Genomic DNA, 17,670 nt, shown 5'->3' with positions numbered 1-17,670 from the left:
AACACCGACATCTGGGTTCTTACTCAAACACACCGGGGTGTGAATGGGAAGGACTGGCACGGCAGGTGGGGAATTTAATAACAAACTCCCACCGGGGGTCGGGGGGTGGGTGGGTGGGGGGGGTCGCTGGGATGAGAGAAGGAGGAGGAAAGCAGAATCATCCTGCAGGCCTGGAGGTGGGATTCTGAGTCTCAGTCCTGCCCCCGAAGCCAAGGCCTACAGAGGCTGACAACAGGCTTCAGCAGGAAGGGAGTCTTGGCTCTGTCTTCACATGCTGACAAGCAGAGAGCAAGACGCCGGAAGACGGAAGTTTTTGTGACTCAGAGGTAATGAACCCGATTAGTAACTATGAGGATGAGGGTTCGATCCCTGGCCTCGCTCAGTAGGTTAAGGATCCGACATTGTGGTGTGAGACGCAGCTCAGATCCCGCGTTCCTGTGGCTGGGGTGTAGGCTGGCAGCTACAGCTCTGATTTGACCCCTAGCCTGTGAACTTCCATATGCCACAGGTGCAGCCCTTAAAACAAAACAAAACAAATCAACAACAACAACAAAAAGAGGGCAGATAACAGAGGGTTTGGGCAGCAGGTCACCTTGGGCTCCTCTAGTCCCCTTGCTATTGACTCTGGGTGATGGTTGTCCAGGTCGGGGGTGGGGGGAATGTAGAGGGTACCACTCTATGGAGAGGGTACAGCAAATCAGCTCTTCCCTGCAGGGAGATGTCTACCATTCAGATGGAGGGAATTGTACCCATCCATCTCATCCTGCCCTGCCTGTCCCTCTATACACATCTTTTGGGGGGAGGTTGAGAGGGTTTGAAAGTGTGAGTAGCTTTTTCCTGACATCGCTGTCAAAGAAATAAATGAATTGCCATTGATTCCCTCGGTCAGAAGGCATTTGCTGAGCTCCTGCCACAGGTTGGGTTTATAAGTTCAAAGATAAAGAAGACAGCCTCTCAGCTACTGAGGAGCAGGGAAGAGAAGCAGCAGAAGCTAAAAATGTCAACACCGCTGGAGCTCTTGATGAATGTACACCCCGTTGCTTTGGGACCTTAAAGGAGGAACCCAAGATGGTTTACAGAAGATTTCCTGGGAGGGAAGCCCTTGAACCTGACTCTTAGGAAAGAAAAGAGAGGATCAGAGAAAGAAAGCGAGGAGGGTATTCTAATAAAGAAGATGACACAGCAAAAGTTCGGCAACGAGAAACTGCATGGCAGCCATACAAGTGATTAGCCCTACTGCCTACAAACCAGAAGACGGGGAGTGGAAGGAGGTGAGGCTGATGGGGAGTGGAAGGACGTCTGGATACGTGCTAATGGCCTTATTGTCATTCTAAGATGCTGATGTTTTCCTGTAAGTTATGGGTAACAGAGGAGTGACATGGGCTGATTTATAGCGATTTTTCTGCTTTCTCCAAAAATACAGGGGAGCAACGGTAGTGTTGAAAACACTAGTCAGAATGCTTCAATAACACTTTGGTTGAGATGTGGGAAGCGTGTGAACTAAGTAACACAGTGGTGGAAGGATGGAAGGAAGGGACCAAAAGGGGAAAGTTTAGAATTTCATAATCAACAAGACCATCCAACACATGAAAGCCACAAAGACAACTGATCCAAGAAAATGATGGATCCAAGACTGGAACAGACCCCTTACCAAAGAAGCTACATGAATGCCCAATAAGCAGATGAAAGGGTGGCCCACACCATTAGTGATCGTGGCCATGCACATTAAGACTACAATGAGCTATCACTTCATACCTTCTAGAATGGATGTAATCAAAATGATTGATCAAATTACTTGCTGGTGGGAATATGGAGGCACAGTACACTGTTAGTGGAGGGTTCAATAGCACAAACACTTTAGAGATCTTTGACAGTTCCTTATAGAGTTAAAGAGACATCTATTTTATGACCCAGTAATTCCATTCCTAGATACTTGCCCAAGAAAAATATGTTCCCAAAAGCTTGTACAAGAAAAATATGTTCCCAATAAAACTACAAAGAAAGTTTATAGCAGTTTTATTCAAATGTTGCAAAACTGGAAGCAACCCAAATGCTCATCAACAAAGGCATAGATAAGCAAATTATGGTATAGCCACAGGATGGAATACCAGTAAGCAATAAAAAGGAGGACACTCACCATGCATGCAATGACACGGATGAAAAGTGAAACATCATGATAAGTGAAAGAAACCAGGCACAAAGTAGAACATGCTGCGTGAGCCCATTTATAGGAAATCTGAATATGGACAAAACTAATCTATCATGTTAGAAACCAGACAGTGTGTTGGGATGAGGAAGAGGTTTGGGGGAATGTCCACAAAGGATAAAAATGTTCTGTATCCTGTTTTGTTGATGAGCTGATGGTTACATAGGTGTATCTAGCCATCAGATTTCATCAAACGGAATATTTAAAATCTGAACTTTTTTGTGTACAAGAACTTTATCTTAAAAGAAGAGAGAGAAAGAGAGCCACCAGTTCTGGTGATTGATTTGCATTTGACCCTCACATTTCTGGCTTGAAGTTTGTGTGGATGGTGGTAACATCAAGGCAGATATGCAAGAAAGGAAGTGAAAGGGGCAGAAGATGAGTTAAATTTTGCACATGTGGCATATGTGGTACCCAGTCCCACAGGCACCGGCAGGCCTTAACCTGCCAAGAAACATCAGAGTCAAAGAGTCTGAAGCTCAAGGAAGAGATGGGGATGGAGACAAACCTTTGGGAATCACTTGCTCTTGGAGGAGAGTTAAAGCTTGTGCGAGAAGGTGTGGAGAGGGGCTTTGGTGTTAGAGAGCTGGGGACCGAAGGCCAGCCCTCGGGGCCGTGGCTTTTGCTGGGTGAGCAGAGGAGGTGGGTGTTTATGGAGCAGGCTGGAACCCATCAGGGAGCTATGAGGGAAGCCAGCAAAGCGTAGAACCACAGGCATCCCCAGCAGAGTTTTGTGTGGATTTTCTTTTGGGGGGATGGGGGGGTGGGGGGGTTGCTTTCTGAGTAGGTGGCTTTTACATATTAAGGCTTTTTTTTTTAAACAAGTTTATTGTGGAATAAAGTACATACCATGAAATTCACTCATTTGAAGCGTGCGGTTCAGTGAGTTTTAGTAAAGTTATGCAGTGTGCCACCACGAACATGCTCACGTCTTAGAACACTTTCATTACTGCAAAAATGTCCCTTGTGCCCTTTTAACAGTCAATCCCTGAACCCACGGCCAGCCCCTGACAACCACAGAATAAGCTTTTGTCATCGTAATTTTGCCATTGCTCAAAATTTCATACAAGTAGAGTCATAGGGTCTTTCATATCTGGCTTATTTCTCTTGGCCTGTTTTTGAGACTCTGCCATGCTGTTGTGTATTTGTCATTGGTTTATTTCTCTAGTGAGTAGTATTCCACTGTATACATGTATGATATTTAGTTTATCTGTTCACTGGTTGATGGGCATTTACGTTATTTCCAGTTTGGGTGTTATTACAGATAATGCTGCAGTGAATATTACTTACAGCTAACCCTCTAGCAGGACATATATTTTCATTGCTCTTGGGTAAATACTTAGGAGTTCAATTGCTGGGTTGCATAGCAAAAATGTGTTCACTTTTAAAAGAAACCGTCAAATGGGAGTTGCCATTGTGGCTCAGAGGGTTAGGATCCTGGCTAGTATTCACGAGGATGCGGGTTTGATCCCTGGCCTTGCTCAGTGGGTTAAGGATCCAGCATTGACATGAGCTGTAGTGGAGGTCGCAGAGGCAGTTTGGATCCCACATTGCTATGGCTGTACAGTAGGCTGGCAGCTATATCTCCAATTCTACCCCTAGCCTAGGAACTACCAAATACTGCAGGTGTAGCCCCCCAAAAGACAAAAAAAGACAAAAAAAAAAAGAAGAAGAAGAAGAAAGAAAGAAACTGTTGAATGATTTTACAAAGAGCCTCTACTACTTTACATTTCCATTAGCAACTTACTTGAAGGTCCACGTTCTCCACATTCTTATCAAAACTTGGTAACATCAGATGTTTTTCTTTTCAACTATCCGGGTGGGCACATGGTGGTACTTCATTGTGTCTTAATTTGTATTTCCTTACTGGCCAGTGATGGTGAACATTTTTTCATGTGCAAGAGACCATCCCATATCTCAGTTGTGGCAAAGGACTTCCATTGACATTTCTCCCCAAAAGATACACAAATAGCTGGTTAAACACATGAAAAAATGCTCACCCTCAGAGAAATCCAAATCAAAACCACAATAAGATACCACCCCACACTCGTTAGGATGGACTGTCATGAGAATTGGGGGCTTGTCAGAAATGCAGAATCTCAGGCTTCACCCCATCTGCTGAGTCAGAATCTGCATTTTAATGAGAGCTCCACCGGATTCCCATGCATGCAGAAGTCTAAGAAGCACTGACCCAGAACCTACCAGACTTTTTCCTGTCATAAAGACTTTGCCTTTGCCATGCCCTCTGCCTCCAGGACTCTGGTTATAGCGCAGTCCCTCGCTTTATTCAGGGGCCAGCTCCAATCTCACTTCTTCAGAGAGATGTTTCTAGAAAGCGATATCTAAAATAATTTCCCTCCCCCCTTCATTCTCTGTCTTCCTACCCTCCTTTATTTGTCTTTTCAGCATTTTCCTGCCTTGTTCTCCACTGTAAACTCAGCACCAGGAACAGAGCCTGCACACAGCAGTAAAATAAATTGAACGAATGAATGAAAAATTGAGCAGAAAGAAATATATAAAGTGGGATGTGATATGTCATAAGAGAGCTTCAAAATACTGTGGACAAGTAGAGGAAGCAGAGAGATGATTTTGGTGTGGAAGAATGAATTCAAAGAAGGGTCCATGCAGGAGGTGGTCTTTGGGCTGAACCCCAAAAGATGCACAGAACTTCCTCAAATGGAGATGGCAGGGGGCGTCTGGGAAGAGAGAAGATGTGAGCAAAGATGCGGAGGGGAGAAAGCATCAGTTAGCACAGGCGAGGAGACATTCCTAGGCTGGACCCAGGGAATAGAAACATGGAGAATGTTGCGAGGGCCATGCTGTGGGTGATACAAGGATTTAACACCAGACAAGGAGGTTAGACATCATTCTACAGGCCTCAGATACCATTGGAGGTCGTTGCCTCAATCAAATACCCTTAGTCCTATCAAACTTATTCTGGCAATTATTTTACAATATATACATATATAAAATCATTATGTTGTACACCCAGAATTAATTCAATAGGATATGTCACTTATATCACAATAAAAAGAGAGAAATAGAAAATATAAAGGAAGGTCAAGAGATATAGTGAATAGAGAAGGATCATTCAGATAACATGAATCCTAGATGAAAAAAAAATTTTTTTAATGAAAAAGCAAGTCACCCCACCATCATATTTTCTCCTTTTCTTAAAATAAGTGGGATATTAGAAGCTCTACCCAATAGTCTGTGATGGTCTATTTGGGAAAAGAATCTGAAAGAGAATGGATGTGTGTACATGTATAACTGAATCACTTTGTTGCAGCAAGAATTGTAAATCAACAATACTGCCATAAAACTTAAAAAAAAAAAAACTTGAAAGAATATTTAAAAAGTGGGATATCAATGGAAAAATTGGGAAATTTTTGTACAGTCTATACTTTAACTAATGATGCTATACCAATTATAAAGTTCTGTGCTTTATCATTGTGCTAAGGTTTTGTAAGATGTTCACACTGGCAGAGGCAGAGCGAGGGCTCTAAGGGAGTTTTGCACTATTTTTACAACTTTGTGACTAAATTTCAAAATAAAAACATTTTAAAATTTAAAAAAATACTCCTCCATCCGGCATTGCCGTGAACTGTGGTGTGTGTCGCAGATGTAGCTCAGATCCCGTGCTGCAGTGGCTGTGGTGTAGGCTGGCAGCTACAGCTCCGATTCGACCCCTAGCCTGGGAACCTCCATATGCCATGAGTGCAGCACTAAAAAGACCAAAAAAAAAAAAAAATTCTCCTCAAGCTGGGAATTTGGGATTGGTAGATGCAAATTATTACATTGAGAATGGATAAGCAATGAGGTTGTCTAGCACAGGGATACTGTATATCCAATCTCTTGGGATAGATCATGATGGAAGATAATATAAGAAAGGGAATGTATATATATGTGTGACTGGGTCACTTTGCTGTACAGCAGAAACGGGCACAATATTATAAATAAATTATAATTTAATTTTGAAAAATGTTTTTTAAAAAAATACTGTTCAGTCCAATCACACCTGTGTGTAAGTCAAGGGTTTACACCTGGCATCAGAGCAAATCAGCGGCTGGTTCACAGGTATACACACATTTACACACACACACACACACACACACACAGAAATATTTATATAATTAAAACAGAGTGGGAGCTATCTTCTGCCTCGACCGCTGAATTGTTTGTTCGAGGTCTGTGTGCTATGAATAGATAAAGAAAATGTGATACTTAACATATACATATTTTCATATACATATCAAATATACACATATATGTTGAAATATTACTCATTAAAAAAGAAGGCAACTTTGCCGTTTGCAATAACATGGATGAAAATGTCAGAGAGGGAGTTCCCGTCGTGGCGCAGTGGTTAACGAATCCGACTAGGAACCATGAGGTTGCGGGTTCAATCCCTGCCCTTGCTCTGTGGGTTAGGGATCCGGCGTTGCCGTGAGCTGTGGTGTAGGTTGCAGACATGGCTCGGATCCTGCGTTGCTGTGGCTCTGGTGTAGGTTGGCGGCTACAGCTCCAATTAGACCCCTAGCCTGGGAACCTCCCATATGCCGCAGGAGTGGCTCGAGAAATGGCAAAAAAAAAAAAAAAAAAGAAAAAAAGAAAATGTCAGAGAAATATGCTAAGGGAAATAAGTCAAACCGAGAAAGAGAAACACTATATGATCTTACATATATGAGGAGTCTCAAAAAGCTAAACTCCTAGAAACAGAGAGTGGGTTGGTGCTTGCCGGGAACGAGGGGGTGGGGGAACTGGGGAGGTGATGGTCAAAGGGTACAAACTTCTACTTGTAAGATGAATAAGTTCTGGGGACTTCATGTACCTCATGGGGACTATAGTTAACAATATTGCATTGTATAACTTTTAAGATCTACTCTGTAAAACAAAAACAAACAAATGAAACAGGGTAATGATGTGAGGTGATGAATGTGTTAACCAACCTTATTGCAGCACTTACTCATTTCACAAGATATACATATGTCAAATCACCACAGCGCTGACCTTAAATTTATACAATGTTATATGTCAACAATGTATCCACAAATCTGGAAAAAATGATGTTTGACATACATTATCCAAAGGAAAAAAAAAATATATGATCTGGGGTCCAGCAGCAGTAGCATCACTTGGAAACTTGTAAAAAATGGAGAGTCCCAGACCCCATCCGAGACCTACGGAAGCAGAATCTGCATGGTTAACAAGATGTCCTGATGCTCCTCATGCCCACAAGTGTTTGAGAAGCACTGGCTTACACCAAAAAAACAGTTTCCTAAAGCAGGACTCAGTTCTCTCTGGTAAAGAACTTTAATTGTGTGTGTGTGAATGAATGAAAAATTAAAACCTAGTAAGAGAAAATGGAAGGGCTTGCCCATCCAGCTAGAAATTAACCAAATGAAAATACAACCTGGTTAAAGAGAGGTGAAAGAGAATACAGCTCCTAAAAAAACAGTCTGGGGACTAAAGTCAGCTTTGGGGAGGTACCCGTTGAACAATGCAGTGAATAGCCTACAATTTTTTCGTCTGACGGGTGACTCCTACCTAAGAGCCGGGATGCTGAAGTGAAGATCTTGGCTGTTCTCATGGTCACTCCCCTCTCAGCAGATCACCCCGTGCCCATGGCCATGCGCGTTCTAAGTCTATAAGCTCAGCAAGAAAACGCACCGAAGCGAAAAAAAGCTTTGTGGGCCCCAGGTCACAAGCTGCATTCAGGCCCTGGCCTGCCATCTTGGAAATGCGGACCATGAGTCACCACTGGCAACAAGGGCATGTGGATTTCAACACAACCTAGCCCCTCTGTTGGGAAAATGGACCCAGTGCTCACAGGCTTCCAGTGAGCAGAAGTCTCTGCAAGTGGGAGGGTCCAGGTCCACAGGCCCTGCACCACCATCGGAGGTCCTCTTTTTCAGTGGTTTTTCAGCAATATTTTGGTGCCTGGAGCCCAGTGCAGACAGTACCACCCTGGGTCCTTCTCCTTCAGTGAAGCTTTCTGACAGTCCTCCTAGAAGCAGAGCTCTACAGGGATGATGTAGGAACTTCTGACGCTGCGGCTAATGAGTTCAGCCAGTGCTATCTAAAAACAACCCCCTGTCGAGGAGTTCCCATCGTAGCGCAGCAGTAATGAACCCACCTAGGATCCACGAGGAGGCGGGTTCGATCCCTGGCCCTGCTAAGTGGGTTAAGGATCCGGCGTTGCCACGAGTGTGATGTAGATCACAAAAGTGGCTCGAATCTCACATGGCTGTGGCTGTGGCCTAGGCTGCAATTTGACCCCTAGCCTGGAAACTTCTATATGTCACGGGGAAGGCCCTAAGATATAAAAAAAAAGAAAAAAAAAAAAGAAAAAATACAACAACCCCTATCAAAACAAAAAAAATCAAAGTATAAAATGTATGTCACGGTGAGCAAGAGTGTCAGAGCTGAAAGAGACCACATTTATTCAAATAGAACTTCATCCAGAATCAATCACCCACAGAAGGCAAAATAGCCATGCGATTAAGAGCTGAAGTTTTAGCATCAGACTTCCTGACTTTGAATCTTGGCAGCTGCGTGATCTTGGAGTAAATATTAACTTCTCTGTTCCTTGGTTTGCTCATCTGTAAAATACCAATAGTGCTTGCTTTCCAGGGGTGTTCCGAGTGTTCCGAGGGCTAAGTAGAATCATTGACCTAAATCACTTATAAGAATGCCTGGCACATAGTCTGCGCTCAATAAAGATAGCTATTATAATTTTTGAAGCTGCCCCTGGCCTGGATCTCAGTGAGAGGGGGCACCAGAGGCTTATGGGAGCGGTGTGGAGGGGGCATCAAGCAGCCTGGAGGTGGGTGGGGGTCAGACAGGGCTTAAAGGGGGTCTCAAAGTTGAAGAAGAATAGGCAAACTTCGTGGGCTCTGACTCTTCCTCTTGTTTTTATTCTGCTCGAGGGTACACACTCCCACTTGGACACAGGCGCACTCACAGAACACACGTCAGGAGGTTTGCAGCTGTCAGGGAGATAACACAGGAACAACTGCCAGCAGCTGGGAGCCCAGCCCCAGCGCTCACTCTGGCAGCTCCAGCTCCAGCTGTGAGGGAGGAGGGAGGCTGGAGCCAAAATCCACCTCCCCCCCACCCCTGAGAAAATCTCCCCAGATTAGGCAGCTGCCGCCTCCATCTCCTCCTCCCCCTCAATTCTCAGCTGGAGGATGGGAAGATGGATGGGAGGTAAAGAGCGGGAGGCCAGGAAATTGGCTCTGTTTATCCACCTCTTCCTGGAGAGTAACCAGGAGACCCCCTACTCCGGGATCCCAGCGTCTGGACTTGCCTCCAGCTGCTCTGCTTGTGCCTCGGGCATCTGTCCTGCTACATTTTCCCTCATCTGTGTGTGGGTCCTGGGCAGGGGAGATTTCCGTTCAGCGCTCATCTCATCTGCGCATCTGAGTCTTCCCAGGGGCTTTGGCTGGGCCCCACCCTAAAACGACTGAATCAGAGTCTCTCGGGCTAGGGCTTGGGCTCTGGTATTTTTTTCTTTTCTTTCTTTCTTTTTTTTTTTTTTTTTAAAGCTTCCTAGTGATTTTAATGAGTACCCAAGGCTGAGAACAGATAAGGAAAAACTCTTGGGAGTCATAAACCACAGACATTCAGATCTGGCTGGGACTTTGGAAATCGCTCCACTTAACACCCTTATTTTATAGATGGAGAAATGTAAGGGCCAGGTGGGAAACCTGAAGAGTCTAGCCTCCAGGGAGAGCTGGGTGCTCTGCCTCCAGGTGTCCTGCTCCCAAGTCCAGGGTTGTTGTCACTGCACATACTGCAGCAAAGTTTACAAGTGACCCTTGAGGCCCCAGGTCCTGCTTGGCACACTTACTATAGCAGTCCTGCCCCTCAGAGTGGCTTGTTGGCACTGCTCCGGTCCTGGTGCTGGCCTTGGGGCTACCTGCCCAGGGCCTGACAGGTGCCTCACCTGACCGAGCAGGCCCTGGATGCGGCTCTTCGCAGAGGAAGAGCTGGCCCACTATGGTGGGAGGAGGAAGCACAGCTCATCTACATGGCAGTCAAAGGGGTGGTGTTTGATGTCATTTCCAAAAAGAGCGTTCTAGGGATGAAGAGTCCCTTATAACACCTTGACCTGGAAAGACTCCACCAGAGGGGTGGCCAAGAAGTCCCTGGGTCCTAAAGACCTCACCCACAATACTACCCCTGGAATCCCTGGGTGACATCTTCACCACGAATACTAAGTCAATTATGCCCAAAGAATCCTCAGTGAGGATGGCAGCCCCACCTGGACATTAAGCCTAAAGACCAGCCATCCCCATTTTGACATAAAGGATGAGTTCTGATGTTCCATCTGCAGGACTATGTTTCTAGGAGGGTGAGGCAGGGAGACAGGTGCAAAATCTCTTGCAAAATAGGCTGCCTGCAGGAGTTCTAGTCATGGCCCTGTGGTAACGAACCTGACTAGTGTCCATAGGTTGTGGGTTTGATCCCTGGCCTTGCTCAGTGGGTTATAGATCTGGCATTGCCGTGAGCTGTGGTGTAGGTTGCAGATGCAGCTTGGATCCTGTGTTGCTGTGGCTGTGGCATAGGCCAGCAGCTATAGCTCCAATTCAGCCCCTAGCCTGGGAACCTCCATGTGCCATGGGGTGGCCCTAAAAAGCATATATATTAAAAAAAAAAAAAAATAGGGCTGCCTGGGTCTTTGTTCACTGTCTCTGAATAAAGCAGATATTTAACCTGGAAAAAAAAAGTACCCCTAGAACATTCAGGCCTTGAAGGGCAGTGCTTGTTCCCGCCAAAAACAACCAAGCATTTAAAAAGGACAAGACAGAGTTCCCGTCATTGCTCAGTGGAAACGAATCCAAATAGGAACCATGAGGTTGCAGGTTCGATCCCTGGCCTTACTCAGTGGGTTGAGGATCCAGCATTGCTGTGAGCTGTGGTGTAGGTCACAGATGCGGCTCAGATCCCACGTTGCTGTGGCTCTGGCAGAGGCCGGCGGCTACAGCTCCCATTAGACCCCTAGCCTGGGAACCTTCATATGCCTCGAGTGCGGTCCTTAAAAAAAAAAAAAAGAAAAAAACCAAAAAACTTAAAAAAAAAAACCAAATAAAAAGGACAAGATGAGGCCCCAATTCTCGAAGCGTGAGATAGGGGCGCAAACAGGTACCACTGAGTGTCACCATCTGGCCTTGGGCAGGTGGACATCCGATGAAGGCCTGAATTTGCTGACTCATTGTCCCCAACTGCATGGGGTGCACACGTAGCCCCTGAGGCTGCTACAGTCCAGCAATGCCCTCCTTAGGGTGGTGCAAAAGGGCTCCTACACTTTACAGACCACACTCATCCCTAAGGGGCAAGGAGTCCAAGGGGTCGAGGAGACACAGCTGCCAAGAGCCTGCGCTCCCTAATTCAAAGCGTACCCTGGGTACTTGGGACCCCTCGATCTCCTGGCAAAAACCTCTAGCCACTTCCAGGGCCTGCCTGGGCCTTTCTTAGGTCTCTCCTCCCACATGTGTGTCTTGCCACAAGTCTGTGCACTCCTGGCCCCCTGGGGCCACCAATGAATACGCAGCCAGTGTGTGCACTTCTGGGCCTAGGCGTAACCAAAGCACAACTGCAGCACAGGGATTTGGAAGAGAACTTGGACCTTTGGGCCAGGTGTCCAGATTTGGGGATAGATCCCATTTGCTAGAGGAAGGGACTAAAGGGGCAGCAAGGGTCAGGAGTCGGTCCTCTTGTGCTACTGAGTTCTGGTGCAGAACTCACAGAATTTGAGAATTCCAAATTAAGACTTGACCTTCAGGTCATGAAAAAGATCTATTTGTCAGAGCGAGAGGATGGGCTATCTTTTCATGCATAGTTTTAAGCATTTTAACAACTTTTAAATAATAGGCATAAGGTGTTCAGCCTTCCCTTTGGACTCTTGCTCCAGGCCCTGTGCATGCCAGGGGCAGGCCTGTAGCCCATCCTTTTCCTTTGTGCAGATTAATAAAAGGTGTCCCTTCCTCTGGCTGAGTGAAACCCCAGCAGAGTGTATAGCTGAGACCCCTTATACTGGGCAAACCCTGCCTGGGACTCACCTCGCTGTTGCGTAAGAAAATCGAACTCAGCTCTGCTAGCATAATGGGGACAAGCACAGCAGAGGCCACAGTGGAACATTCTCAGTCCTTTTGATAGGGATGGAGTAAGGAACAGGTAGTTATAGAGATAAAGAGGGAAACAGGGGACTTTGGGAGATCACTGTAAGTTAATAACTGCTCAAGACAGCCGTCAGCAAAGGTAGGCTTGCTTGATGAGTGGAGGGGTGAGAATTGCCTCAGGTCCTTGGGTGAGGAATGGGGTGAGGCCTGCATTCAGATTCAGACCAAAGGCAGGAGTTTGAGGACCACCGTTCTGCTGATTTGAATGCACAGCTTACCGGATACCAAGGAGGAGCTGCTGCTCCCAGAAAGGAAGAGGCGGGCTTTTCCGACCCCCACTCCCCTTGGATGATAAAACTGTAGCCCACTGGACCTTCAGGCAGAGCCTCCTTGCCTGCCCGCTTGCATTTCTCATAAGCGTCCTATCTTAATAAATCTATTTCTTGCCATCACTTTGTCTTTCGCTGAATTCCTTCTGTGCGGAAGCATAAAGAACGTGAACCCCAGCAAGTCCAGACATAGGGTGAGTGATTCTAATTTAAAACTGTGGGTTCAAGTCCCCATCTGGGTTCTGGCTGGGTTCAGGCCACTAGTGCTGTCAGTTTCATTTTGCGATCTGTCCTTCTGTCCTGGCCTGTGGCGTCCTTCCATAGGCCTCTGAATTAGCCCCACCTTGTCCTCATCTCAGTAACTTGCCCAGGAGGCAAAGCCCTCAAGGCCGCTGTCCTCACAAAGCAGCAGCTGGTCCACGAGGAGGCCTGGAGCCCACTGGCACTGTGACTCTCCTGACCCAGCCAGACTCTGCCTCAGTGCCGGCTCTGCTGGCCTCACCCCACCTCAGAGGCTCTCGTTTGCAGAGTACAATCAGCAGACTCAGAAAGATTAAGCTCAAGTGGAGGGATTGGGAAGACCGTCTTGATGAGGACTTGGCGGCGGCTCAAGGTTGAGTGGGCAGAGATAATGGGAGGCCATCCCCGAGCCAAGCCAGGGAGATGGGCGTGGCTGGGAAGAGTGTGCTGAGATCAGGCAGAAGGTGTGGAAAGGGCAGATGAGTGGTGAGGGTGGGAGAGTGAGCTCCCAGGAAGGAGCAGGAAGAGGGAGAAGGGCTGGGACAGATTGTGGGTGGTCTTGAACACCCTGAGAAGTCACTAAGATGGCCCCCCAGCTCTTTGCACTTCAATTCTCAGCTGGACATTCCATGGAGATCTAAAAGGCAGATGTGTTTGTGCCACTGGTCATTTTTGCCACCAGAGAAGTGCAAGATGAAGAAGCTGTGTTCTATTCTCACCTCCCTCCTCCTGCATGTAGGAGGCTAGACTTCCTTCCCCAAGTGGAACCAGCTCAGGGTAGAGCCGGTACAGGCTCAGAGAGTAAGCATCCATCTGGCTCTGCCCAAGCAGGTGGTTGGCTGGTGATTGAGGACTCTGAGTTTTGACTCCTATGGTGACTTTACCAGGCTCGTCTTTGTATCATTCATTCATTCATTTATTTCCTTATTCATTCCTTTGTGTGTTCTTCATCTGTCAACTTTCGACTGAGGTCTCCTCCATGCTCAGTCTCCATGAAAGCCAATGACAAATCAAAGAAGCAGCAGACAAGGTCCGGGTCTGCAGAAACTCCATAAATTGCTGCACAGAGGAGTTCCCGTCATGGCTCAGTGGTTAACAAACCCAACTAGCATCCATGAGGACGCGGGTTCCATCCCTGGCCTCGCTCAGTGGGTTAAGGATCCAGCATTGCTGCCGTGAGCTGTGGTGTAGGTCGCAGACACGGCTTGGATCCCAAGTTGCTGTGGCTGTGGTGTAGGCCATTGGCTACAGCTCCAATTGGACCCCTAGCCTGGGAACCTCCATATGTCGCGGGTGCGGCCCTAAAGAGACAAAAAACAACAACAAAAAATTAAAAACAACAACAAAAAAATTGCTGCACAGAAATGAACAAAGGCATGAATATATTCGGCTTCTCTCTCTGGCAGATGCTGCCTTTGTTTGGCCTTCCAAACTGAGGGGTGTGGTTTATGGTCTCTTTCAGGAAAGTAGCCAGAATGTCCATAAAAACCTGAGGCTAGAAGCGTGAAGGCCAGTGGCCGGCAATGCAGTCTGCTAAGGCCAGGACAAAAGACCTTTCCTGAACTCCTCTCTGGGCGTTTGTATTTCACTTTGCCGCATTCCTCTGCAGAGCCCCTGTGGTCCTTGGTAGCCTCTGTGTCTCAAAGCAAAAATCCACAGCCCCCCATGGCTGCATCATCAGCCCCACCTTCGTCTAGCACCCAAACAGGTGATAAGTCAAGGAATGTCAACCTGAAAAACCCTGATGGAGCGCATCCTTTCTTACTGGCCCTCTGCCCTCACACCCCCGCTCCTAAATACACATTCTGGCACCTCCACCCCAGCCTGAGGGAACGGGTCTGAGGTAGTGCCAGGAGGGGGCAGGGAGGGGCTTGATTTAAACCCAGACAGCCTCTTGGTCTGTTCCACATCAGAGAACAAAATCCTGGATTTCACTCAAACCAGCTCATCCCAAGAAGCACCCCGCCCCTGCGAGGCCAAGAAGGAGCAGACAAACAGGATTAATCCTTGTCCCCAGGTTGATCTGTGATGGAGACATGACCACGTGATGGTGAGCCTGCTGTCTCATCAGCTACCAAGGGCCCCATAACAGGTTCATTCAACACACAGACTACTTTGTCACATGCAGCCTGTGTTTGCTCAACCCACCAACTTGGCAGACGCCACTGAGGGGCTCCCCAAGGCTGCAGGAAGCAAGCCTACTCCTTCACGTGCACAAAGCAAGGAGACCCTCCCCTCCCCGATCGGCGTTCTCGAGCCAGCCGGGCCCCCGCCCACTCACTGGCAGGTGGGATTGTCTTTGCAAAAGTGGGAGGTGATTGAAGAATCATGTTTCTAAAGCTTTAGAGGTTAATAAGATCCACCACCACATCCTCTGTGCCAGGTCCCACACTCGCTCCTCTCCTCCTCACCATCACTCCCCAGGTTGGTGTTACTGATAGGGATGGAGTGGGCACAGGTAGTAGAAGTCGAAATAAAAGAGAGGGAAACATGGGGACGTTGGGAGATCACTGTAAGGTAGTAATTGCTCAAGAAAGCCATCGGAGCAAGGCAGGCTTGCTTGACTAGTGGAGACGTGAGACATTGGGTGGGGGATGGGGTGAGGCCTGCATTCAGAGTCAGACCAAGGGCAGGGGTTTGAGGACCGCCCTTCTGCTGATTTGAATACACACCTTAGCAGATACTAAGGAGAAGCTACTTTTCCAACCCCTACTACTCTCAACGGTAGCCCACTGGATCTTCAGGGCAGAGCCTCTTTGCCTGCCCACTTGCATCTCTCACAAGCATCCTATCTTAATAAATCTATTTCTTGCCTATCACTTTGTCTCTTGCTGAATTCCTTCTGCATGAAGGACCTAAACCTCCATACATCCAGACACCAGGTGAGTGATTCTAATTTAACACTGTGGGTTTAAGACCCGATCTGGGTTCTGGCTGGGTTCGAGTCCCCGGCACGTGGGTTCAAGACCCAATCTGGGTTTTGGCTAGGTTCAGGCCATTAGTGCTGTCAGCTTCATTACTATTCTCATTCTGCAGAGGAGGAGATGAGGCTAAGAGAGGCTGAGTAACTACCCAAGGTCAAGGTCTTTGGCGAGGAGGCAGCAGAGGTAGGATTCCAGCCTGAGGTTCCCTCCTGTGACCATGGCACCACGACCAACTAACCCGGTGTCCCACCAAGTCTCCACCCCCGTCCAAAGCTTCTGTCCTTCCACAGTCCCATCCTCTTCCGCCTGCATCAACCATGACAAATCTCTGCATTCTTCGCACAGAGTGAGTTTTTATTTGACCGGAAAGGCGGATATTTGTCATCATTGCGGGCATAGACACCCCCAATGCCAAGAGAGCCATTAATCTCCTGCTGCTGGGGGAGAGAAAATATGAACCCCTGTTCTCTTAGGAGGTGGACTTCAGGAAGCATTTCTCCAAGGCCTGGCTGTTGTAAGGGACATTTGATAGCCCTCTTGCCATTCATGGCCTCATTTAGTAAGCCTGGAGGTGTGTCCGGTGTGATTATAGTTATTTATTTATTTATTGCCTTTTCTTTTTTTTTTTAGGGCCACACCCACAGCACATGGAAGTTCCCAGGCGAGGGGTCAAATTGGAGCTACGGCTGCTGGCCTACTCCACAGCCACGGCAACGTGGGATCTGAGCCACATCCGCGACCTCCACCACAGCTCATGGCAACACCAGATCCTTAACGTGCCGAGTGAGGCCAGGGATCGAATCCGAGTCCTCATGGACACTAGTCGGGTTTGTTAACCACTGAGCTGCCAGTGATTACAGTCCTTTACATCCCATTGTCTCTGGGATGTAACACCCTTAAACTTGGACATGGCCTTCCACATCCTGCCATCCAAACTTCCGCAGTTCACCAAAGAGGAAGCTGACATCCAGCAAAGGAAAGTGGCTTATCCAGAAGTACAACTGCCACCTCAGTTCTCGCGGGGAGGGCTGCTGAGAACACATGCCATCATGACATCATGGCCTCCCAGGGGTCCCTCGTCTTAGGTCTGAGAGTCTTCAGAGTCGGTGAAGAAAATGGAGCCAGAGAGCTATTCTGAGCGGCAATGCAGAATGATTATACGCCCGCGAGATACTCTGCTCTCCAAAGGTGGCTGCCTTCTCTCCCCTTATCTGTCTTGGAGTTTTGATCCCCCATTGATCTACAGAGCAAATGAGAATCTATTGTATTGGAGAGAGAAAGAAAAAAATTAAATAAGCAGGAGGGAGTCTCAGCCCCTGCTCCTGACGTCAAGGGCCCGTGGGGAAAATTTGTCTGTGAGCCTGCCTCGGACCTCAGCTCCACATCCACAGCGGTCATTGCCTCAATCTCTACCTTCCTGCCCCCAGGCTCCTCAACCGGTGCAGGGCAGGAGTGGGCACCACAGCCCTTCCCTCGGACCCAGTCCTGCACTCACAGTTCTGCCAGCCAGTGACTAACATCGCCCTCCATGCAGGATCCCAGCCCCAAACCACAGGGTCCCTGACTAGACACACAGTGTCCCTGCGGACAGCGAGCAGTGGGTCCCTGTCCCTTCCAGCCCACATATTTCCTCCTCTCTCCTCCTTCTGTTCCTCCCTTGGGACACGCTTTCATGTTTTTCTGGAATGTTTGAAATAACCTCCTAATTAACCTTTCAGCTTTCACTCTGGCACCATCATGACCCTCATGCCCACACTTCTACCCTCACAAAATCTGTCCTCCATGTCACTCTAAGAACATCCCTCAAAACGCAGGTCTGTCTCACCTCTTGGCCCCTTGAGACTCCT

The 17,670-nt window shown here is 47.6% G+C and overlaps 1 pseudogene; it reads left to right on the top strand.

Annotated features, from left to right (window-relative positions):
* Positions 1-1,208: 1,208 nt before the first annotated feature.
* Positions 1,209-10,530, top strand: LOC146397676 (neudesin pseudogene; annotated as a pseudogene).
* Positions 10,531-17,670: the final 7,140 nt, after the last annotated feature.

Source organism: Sus scrofa, chromosome 13 (genome assembly GCF_054392235.1).
Source record: "Sus scrofa isolate SSC_HxYL_T2T_F1_AM1 chromosome 13, Sscrofa_HxYL_maternal_Yorkshire_Landrace_v2.0, whole genome shotgun sequence".
Taxonomy (NCBI): domain Eukaryota; kingdom Metazoa; phylum Chordata; class Mammalia; order Artiodactyla; family Suidae; genus Sus; species Sus scrofa.
This window is presented reverse-complemented; position numbering and strand designations above follow the sequence as displayed.